The sequence below is a fragment of the Desmodus rotundus genome, chromosome 4 (genome assembly GCF_022682495.2).
Source record: "Desmodus rotundus isolate HL8 chromosome 4, HLdesRot8A.1, whole genome shotgun sequence".
NCBI classification, from domain to species: Eukaryota; Metazoa; Chordata; class Mammalia; order Chiroptera; family Phyllostomidae; genus Desmodus; species Desmodus rotundus.
The window spans coordinates 50958274-50966604 of NC_071390.1; positions in this window are offsets into that span (position 1 = coordinate 50958274).

Genomic DNA, 8331 nt, shown 5'->3' on the forward strand with positions numbered 1-8331 from the left:
TAGAACGCTGCCTGGCACATAGTGGGCGTGGTATAGGGATTTACTGAGTGAATGTATGGATGAGTTGGGCGCTGCCTGTGTTTTAGAAGCCGTGCTAGCTTTCTCCAGTGCAACATCCACAGTGGAGTAATGCCTAAGGTGACTGAGATAGGTAGTGAGCAGAGCCAACAATATACCCAGATCTGAGCCCGGAGCTCTCCATAATGCTACACCGACAGGTGGGAGCTGTGGAATTGGAAACTGTGCCAAAGCAGTCCTGTCTCACATGATGCCACCCATGTGAGGGGCCAAGGCCGATGACGCTCGAGGCTCCCTGCCCTTCTCGTGGGCTGCTGCACATACACCCAGTGGCAGTGCCGTGTGTCCGCATCCGCGACTCTGCACCTCTAGGTGCATTCGTTTCTCCAGTCTGTCAAGTTTCCCTGAAGGAGCTATTTTCCAGAATCAGCTTGTTTCCTTTTCATGATATAAACTCTTTAGGGCACATAATGAAACAACAGTTTACTACCAGCAACAATATAGGGGATGACCCTTTCCAAATGTCTTTTATTCATTCAACAGATAATTATTGACCGCTTACTAGGTGTCTGGCATCTGCTAGTTGAGGATTTGCTGTCAAACAAGACACAGCCACCAACCTCGAGTTTATAAATATATTAAGAAAAGCAAAGGGGTCATTTTAAATGTAAAAACTGTCTGATAGGAGAAAGCATGAGATGCTATAAAATCAGAGACAGCTAATCCAGCTGAGCCAGAGAAGCTTCTTTAAGAGGATGATGTTTAGGCTGAGACTGAAGAACAAGTAACTAAGGTGGGAAGGACTTTCCGGGCAAAAGGAATAAAATATGCAGAGACCCGAGGTGAGAAGGGGCATCATGCTTCTGTGGGGCTGCAGGGACTTTGCTGTGACGGGGTCTGAGAGTATAAGGGCAAGAGATGAGACAGGATTGGACCTCATCGATGGGTGAACTGGGGAACCATTAAGTGGTTTTCAAGTAAGGGAATGAAAAATCTGACTCCAGAAATTTTAGTTGGAGGGAGTGGTGACAAATGAGTGACAGTAAGCTTCAGGTCCTTTAGCAAACTGTTGTGGACAGCCCGGTGAGGGATCACTGCAACTTTAATTAAAGATGCAGAGACAGGATGGATTTGATTTGAAAGTTGCTCAAGAAGTATATACAGGACTGGATGACTGGTCAGACTCGGCAAACTCTGGGAGGAGACCCTGGTTTCATGTGTCAGAGCTGAGGTCCATTCTATTCACTGAGACAGAGGTCCAGAAAAAGGAATGGCCTCAAGGAGAAGTCCAAAAGCAGGTGACAGGTTTGGGACTCACCAGCCTAGAGATGTTTATTAAATCAAAGATAGGCCTGGGTAGAATTGCCCAGGAAGAGGGCCCATGGAGTGAGAAGACAACTGGATCAAGGAAGGACCAGATCCCTGAGAGACCCTAACATGCAAGGGACAGGCAGAGGAGGAGGAGCCCAGGGAAGAAAGCCTGAAACCCAGCAGGATAGCGTCAGGGAAACCAGTGGGGAAGGGCATTTCGAGAAGGAGGCTGCAAAGAGCAGTATCCAGTGTAGCCAAGCAATTCTATGAGATGAGGGAGAGAGAAGATCTTCGGATTTTACCGAGGAGATTGTTGGAGACCTTGTCTCAAAAGCAGCCCTCTTAGTGGTGAGGTGGAGGCAAAGCCAGACTGTGTGGGTGGGAGGCTGAGTAGAAAGTGAAAACTCGGGGCCAAATCTAGGCAGCACTTTCAACAGGAAGGGGAGGTAAAAATGAGAGACAGAGAGGGTGACAGTGTAAGGAGGATGCACAGTCAGACACTTGTGTTTTACGATAGCAGAGGTCAAAGAGAAAGGGGATGGATAATTGGGGGTGTAAGGACCTCAGGAAGTGGGAGGGGGTGGTGGGACCAGAGCCCAGCTGCAGTGATTGCTCGGGGAGGGCGGGCGGAAAGGGGAGTGCTGGTGTGGGGGAGTGTGAAGGTGAGGTGGCAGGAGATTGCAGGAGTTCCCATCAGGTGGCTCAGTTTTCTCGGTGCAGGAGAAAGCAAGTTGGTCGATTGCCTGTGTGAGGGGCGGGAGGACGTGGAACAGTGGACACTGGGGACAGTCTCTGTGAAGGATGGGAGAGAGCTGACCAGGGTCAGACGACTGCCAAGCACGTTTAGGGGCCAGCTGCAGTGGGAGTCCCTGAACTTGCAATGGCACCATCTTTGGGGAAGTATACGGGCAGCTCCTAGCAGCCTGGCAGTAGGAATGGAAAAAATGAGCAGTTGGTGGTTATAGTTTTGCATAGTAAAAGCAAGAGGGTAAGCAAATTGCTGGTCTAGAGCTAGCAAGGGGAGGAAGTGAAACAAGAAGAGGTCATGAGAGAAACCAGGAGTCAAACATTTATTGAGGGCCTATTAAATCTCTAGTAATATGCAGGGAAACAGAAATACGAAGACAGGGCAATAGTTCCCCAAACTGGCTGTGCCTCAGAATCAAGCTTAATAAAAATGCACACTCCCTGGCCTCATTCCTGGGGTTCGATAGGTCTCCGGTAGGAGGGCTCATACGACTCTTCTGTAGCCGGGTTTGGGAACCACTTGGACCAATAGAAAAAGACCAGTCAACAGACAGGGAATACACACAGTGCCATAACCCCCGTGGCTCTGGTCTGTACAGGCTGCCGTGGAAGCCAGGGGCTTGGAGGAGGGGATGTAGAGAGGACAACAAACAACTTTTCCTAGAGAAGGTGAGCCTGTGCCTGAGTAGGCCGAGTGAATCAGCCGAGCAGAGAGGGGAAGACGCCAAATAAGCCTTCCAAGTGCAGGGAACAGCCTGTGCAAAGGCAGGGCCGCATTTGTGGAACTCCAAGTCGTTTGGTGTGGCCGAGCACAGGGTGTAAACAGGGGAGTGGTGCGCCCTCTCAGGAGAAGGAAGCAAGAGCCAGATTGTTCTGAGCCTCGCTGACTGTGCTCCACTTTCCTTCCAGGGAGCGTTTCTCTGACACAGCCAAGGGTACACCTAAGAAAGAGGCCAAGAATCCTGACTTTCACAGTAAATAGCTTAGAAAGCAGGCTCGTCAGGGCCCGGAAGGGTTAGGCCCCTCGGCTGGTGTCACGCCGCAGATGTGATCTCTGCAGGCCACTAGGTGGTGAACAGTGTTTTCGCTGTGACTGGGAACTAAGCATGTACAGATTCATATTTTTTTACTTAACTTGAGGGAAAGGCAGATGTCCTGAGCTCAGATAGAATGATTGAAGGAACCTCCCTTCTAGGCTCTGAGCCAAAAACCAGAGTAAGAGGCAGCCTGAAGTAATCAAATGTAAAGTGTGTGGACATTGTGGGGAGTTTTCCCCACGACAGGGTTTCTCCCTCCCTTCCCTGGCCCTGAGAGCCTGAAGCAGACTCCCACGCCCTTTCGCCCCTCCTTATTCTCAGAAATCTTCAGGCGTATATTACAAGATAAACCACACAAGCAGGGGCATTCCATTTGTTTGGCAAACCCAAAGGTCATGTTTTGGGGCTGTCCAAGTCAGACTCTACCCTTTAACTTTCAGCAGAGTGTCCAAAACACAATCAGTCTGGAGTATCCTGTGCGGGCAGGGCGACTGAACTCTCAGACACACACACACTGGGGGACACCCTAGGACTTTGCTGTCCCGGACCAGTGTCATCGCCCACAGAACACTCAAGGCCCATTCTGTGATCCCTCTTCAGCAAGCTCAAGGCTCGTCGGCCTCTTTCTTAGGTGTGCCCTGGCTGTGTCACTAGCACTCCTGGGCGTGAGAAAGAAAATCAGACTCTCCTGGCCAACCCGAGATCGCAGCTGGAGTACCGGGCACTACGGCTGAGACCTGTGGACTCAGGAGTCAGGAAGAAAGCAGGACATGGTCCCCATGCCGTCTCTCAGTACAGAGGAGTATCCATTCCCAGAGCTAGCAAAGAAGCAGAAGGGGGCATGGAGGATCAAGGAGGAAGGCAGAGCCTCGCTGTCTAGAAGCACAAGCCCTGACCCCACCGGTAGTTAAGCCTTACCCAGGATGCTGCCAACCAAGGGGGGGCGTCCTCACCAGACAAATAGGAAAACAGAGGCTTAGCCTGAGAGTTCTGCAGGTCTACATGACCCTGGGAATCATCAAGTCCGAGGACAGATAATACCCCATTCTGAGCCTTTGCAGTCTCTTTTGAGTCCTACTGACTCTGTAGCAAATAAGCTTTCCATCAAAAAGAGTTACGCTTCTGGAAGATGCCAATTTAATACTCTTAGATTTAAAAGCTGCGAGAGGGGTGGGAAAGGCTTCTATAATGAGAGCCTGAGTGATCGTGAGGGCCTGGGCTCAGAACCCGCACCTCTCATTTGGCACAGAGGGCCTCGGGGTAGGTACAAGTTGTATGCAGGCACTGAGAACCCTAATAATACTCAATGGTTAATATATAGTGAGGAGTTCCAATATCCGGGGCATTGTGCCCAGCACTTTTCACGCATGATGTCCTTCCCTCAATAGGAGAGGCTAAGAGAAAGGCCACGTGGGGCAGCGGAAGCCTCCGAGAGATGGCAGGGAGGAATCCTATGGCTCAAGAGCCAAAGGGGCCCTGGCAATCATATCAGTGTGGGCTAGGACTGCCGTAACAGCCTGCTGCAGCTGCCCTAACAACGCACCGCAGCCTGAGTGGTTTAAACCCCAGAAACTTCATTGTCTCACAGTTCTGGAAGCTGGTGGTCCAAGATCAAGATGTCAACACGTTGGTTCCTGCTGAATCCTAAGGAAAATGACCTTCTCCAGGCCTTTCTCCTTGGTTTATACATGACCTTCTTGTCCCAATGTCTTTTTACATCATTTCTTCTCTGTGTGTCTGTGTCCAAATTCCCCCTTTTTATAAGGATGCCATCATACTGGATCAGGACTCACTGTACCAAGCTCATTCTAATGTGATTACCTCTGTCAAGATCTGTCTCTGAATAAGGTCACATTCTAAGGCCCTGGGGTTAGTTAGTACTTTAACGTGTGAGCTTTAGGAAAGGACACAAGTCCACCTGTAACAGTGATGTCTAACCAGACTTTCTCCTTTGATTAAATGAGGGTATTGAAGCCTCGGGTGAGAAAGTGACGTGCACAGGGTCACACAGCAAACTTAAAAACACTAAGACTAGAACCCAGGTCTCTTGGGGCCCCAAGCCTTGAGCAGGCTTCCCGGGAGTAGTACCATGGGCCGGTTTTGCAAGCCCCTTCTCCAAGAAGGGAATCCCTGAGCTTGGACAAGTCTCTTTACAGGCCTGAGTGAGGACACCCTTAAAACTCTCTTACAAACCAATATTTGGCAAAATACTCTAAAATTTCAAAGTGGAGGGAGCCCTACTAATGGAGCTTAATATAAGCACTGGGTTTTATTTTTCACGGTCAGGCCCCTCGTTAGAGGCAGATGCGTAGTGTGTCGCCCAGAACTTCGCTCCTTACTCGCAGCCCTCCAACAGTGCCGTCGGCCAGAACGCAGCTGGGTGGAGAAGGCTTCTCACACGCTCTCTGCGACCGTTCACTCTCTCTCGGCCTGCCTCTGCCTAGAGAGAGAGAGGCTGGCGTCTGGCCTCATACCTGGCCAGAAGGCTGGTAGGTCTCCATTCTGCAATCTGTTTTGAGAACTCACTAAGAAGTTTCCTTTGAAAGCCTCATGCAACTTGTAGGAGCAACAGGGGTTTAAGAGCCTGGCTCTTGCAGCTTCAGAAACGAGGAGGCAAAAATTGAGATTGAATACAGCACTGAAGTGCGGGTGACACCGAACCACAGATGACTTGATAGGCTGTGGGGAAGGAAGTGAAAAGTTCACCTTGTCCTTCCCTGTAATGAGGGCTGTTGGTTTTGCAGAGGTTTGCTTTTTAAAAAAAAAAAAAAATCTCATTCAATAAAAATAGCTGGGTGGGACAACGTATTCTAGCATTCATGGAAATAAAAACTCGGAACCACATCACAGGATGTTCTGCTCCAAGCTTGGCCCTGGGTCCCCAGGCAGCTCCCTGCTCCGTCTGGTTTGTGCAGCAGCCATGGAGGCCCTCGCCCAGTCCCAGGTGGGGTCCCGCCTTCGGGGAGGAAGGGAGGAGGCGCTTCAGAGGCATCAGCTGTTTCCCTTTGTCTGAGCCAAGACCCTGGCCTCAGCCAGCAACTCAACTTTGTCCCCCGAGTCTGCTTTCTGCATGTGAAAAGTTTCCATCACAAAGGGTCAATTCAGGAAGCCAAGGTTAGAGGCAAACGGTCTTATTTGAAAATGGTGAAGGCCAGGGAGGCCTCGGCTTCCTGCATTGATTGCTCTCCCAGGGCCTGGGACCAGCCCAGCAGGTTACAGGATGTGAAAGTGGGGACTGAGGTTAGGAAGAAGAATAAAAGGCTGGGACCAGAACACACCCAGCAGAGGGCCACGTGCAGTGTTCTTCTGTAGGGTTTCCTGTGGGTACACTGAGAACATTGTGTTCTGGCTGGGAACTCACCCGGCTGAGCTGCCTCCGGATGCCGCCCCTGGGTCCTAGTGCTGGCTCTCGCCCACCCACCGCCTTAGCTGCCTGCACCTGCTTGAAGCCTCCTGTAGGACGCCAGGAGGCCACTTCCATTTTGTCCTCCGTAGTGAGTGAGACCCCCAGTGACCAGACTGTGAGCCCTTACCTTCTGACTCATCCTGCATTTCTGAAGCATCCTCAGCATGCTTGGCACTGTCACACAGGAGCAACTCATGTCCCCACGACAAAACACCCTCGGGTGACAAAAAGGGTGCTCTGGGAAACTGGGAGGAACAACCAAGGTCAATATCCAGGTTTTTGGACCCAGGTCTCCTGACACTTGAGGGATAACTGATTATGAGATATCACTTCAAATCCTTGAAATGAATGTAAGCCCTTGCCTTCCAAGTTTCTCTCCAGATGAACTGGAGAATAAGGTGCTTTCTTAATGTATTCTCAAAACAGCTCAAAGCTCCGGCCTCTGATGCAGAGCTGTCCGGAGGAGCCCTAGCCTGCCCGACCCCTGCCCTGTCCAGAGTGTGGCAAGCCCGGTGACCGTGTCTGTCCTGTGCGTGAGCTCCCTGGAACTGCCACCAGGAGCCTTGGCGCAGGAACCCACCAGGCCCCAGAGTGTCCTGTGTCTGTGGAGGGTCCTGCAACTCAGAGGTATATGTGAGGTCCCAGCTCAAGCAGCCAAGAATCAATGAGCCAGCAGTGAGGGAGAGAGGACTTAGGAGTATACGGAGGCTCTCCGATTGGAAGAGATTCTTGCAGTTTTTTTTGAAGTGGATTCTGGACTATAAATCCCTCTACTAGACTGTGAGCCTCTCTTTCCAACTTCTCTTTATACCCTGTGTGTGTGCTGGTCCTTCATAAACAGTTGCTGGGTGACCTGCATGAAAATCACTCACTGGAAGGCCTTGCTCTTAGCTATGGTTCAGAGGTCATTCGACAAGTGCACACTGAGCACCTACTAAGCACTGCCTGGGATAACGGGCACACAATTGCTAAAAACAAATACACAAAGCAAAGGCACCCGTGGTTATGCCCCTTCTAGAGATCATGGTCCAGTGGAAACAAAGGCATGCAGTAAGCAAGAACAATCCCAAGGTCCACGGTCGTCCTAGGGGAAGTCCAGGGTGCTGTGGGTGAGCGCAGGGCAGGGAGACCTAACGCAGGCCCAGCAGAGTTCTTGAGGAAGAGACCTTTCAACTGTGATCCAGTGGGAATTAGCCAGAGGGAGAGGAGGTTGGGAAAAGGAAAAGCTGATGGTGCTTGTGAAAACCAGAAATGTAGCAGGCAGGTGGCTCACTGAAAGAACCAAGAAAAGTCTTTTAAGTCTTCCTGAACTCCACCAGCAGGAAATCCAGTTCTCTCTCCAGGGGAGAGCCCAGGCATTGTTATTACCCGTAAGAAAGGAATCCTACTGCTTCTCTGGGGCCTTCCCCCGGGCCCCAGGCTCCATTCCTGGGGAAACCAGAGGAACCCTAAAAGGTGACTGGGACCCATCCTGAGGCAGGAAGGAGGAAGGCCATGGGTATGGCCAGAAGGAGCAGGTACCGGTCCAGTCACTGGGACCCTGAACTGACATCCTGGGCAAATCACTTTCCTCCTCTCTCTGGACTTCAAGTTTGAGGCTTTACATATTCTCAGTATTTAGCCTGACACTCAGACCTTCCGGAATTAACAAATGACTGCAGTTTCCACCTGTTCCCTCCTATGCCGAGATTCTGGGTCTAAGACCCACAGCAAGATTCTGCAGGCAATAGAAAGGAACATGGTACCCAGCACACCCACAACTAATGTTTGTGGAATAAATGAGTGCACAAGCAAATGTTTTGACCTCCATCA